The sequence below is a fragment of the Opisthorchis viverrini genome (genome assembly GCF_000715545.1).
Source record: "Opisthorchis viverrini unplaced genomic scaffold opera_v5_161, whole genome shotgun sequence".
Classification (NCBI taxonomy): domain Eukaryota; kingdom Metazoa; phylum Platyhelminthes; class Trematoda; order Opisthorchiida; family Opisthorchiidae; genus Opisthorchis; species Opisthorchis viverrini.
The window spans coordinates 400,592-401,810 of NW_008751815.1; positions in this window are offsets into that span (position 1 = coordinate 400,592).

Sequence of the window (1,219 nt, forward strand, 5' to 3'; positions counted from 1 at the left end):
TGAGTGAGCAGACGTTCTACATAGGCCTACCGTTCCTGTATTCACGCGGGGTGTCCATTAACACACAGCTATCAGGGATGTGACAAAAGGAACAAAAAGTTGCAACAAAATCGAGCGGGTGATTGTATTTCCGCCACTATGGTCGCTATGGTGTAGTCAAAAACTGTTCTCTGTATTGCCCGGAAATGTGGTCTTTGGAACCAAGAGAATTTCAAGTGAATTTGAAAAATTTCACACTTGTTGTCATGGTGAGGTGAGTGTGTGGTGAAGGTCACACCAGACGATATCGGATAGTGGATTTGTCCTGCAGTAAGTTGGACGATGCAATTGATGTATACATGTGTGCATCGAAACAAAACGTTTGGTGTACCACAGGAAAGCAGTATGTTAATGCTTTTGGAAAAGAGATGACATCGAGCAATGAGGTCACTTCTAGAAGACGACCACACTTCTCAGAAAGTACAACATTTAATGGTTGTTGCTGAGGTATATGCTCATCGCCTCGGGAGTGGACTGGTCCATCTAATAAGGGGCCTCACCCAGGAATAACTCTGGTGATAACGACAGATGCGTTTGAATCTCATGTTGGTGATGAGCTGTCCAGGAGCTCTTGGCGATTTTTACGAGCAGTCATCAACATTGACAGCAATATTCTAGTAATATATACTGATGTTTAACTGCCCTACAACCATGATAGAGGAGCGCCTCATGAAAGAGTGGAAAGTGGACTTTGTGTGAAGGAGCCCCGTGTCCTTGAAAAAAACGATTAAGGATGAGGTTTCTTCACATCTTTGGACAGCATCAAAACAAACACACCTGAGCGACACATCGGAGTCCGTCGCCATCAGCAGCTTCAAGGCGGCATTCTCTGCAAAACTCACCCGACCCAAGTCCAGCCATTGTCTTTTTACTCGAAGTAATATCAGAAGGTGAAATAGCACTAACAATAAACAGTTATGTATAGTGGCTACCAGAGACACAAATTACAACTGAATAATGGACAAAAGAAGTATGAGACTTATCGAGTTCTTCGTTTGATAAGTTGTAGCCGATGCAGCCAATGTTTGTGGGACGCCGTTGAATTGAATGGGGTCTTGACCGAGTGTGTTGAAATCTGGCCTGTTCTTTGTCGTTTAATCCAAAACGATTTCGAGCCCAGACTTTTCCTGCACAGTGAGTCGTGCGTCGGCTTGAAATGGTCTGGTCAAGGCGCTGTGTG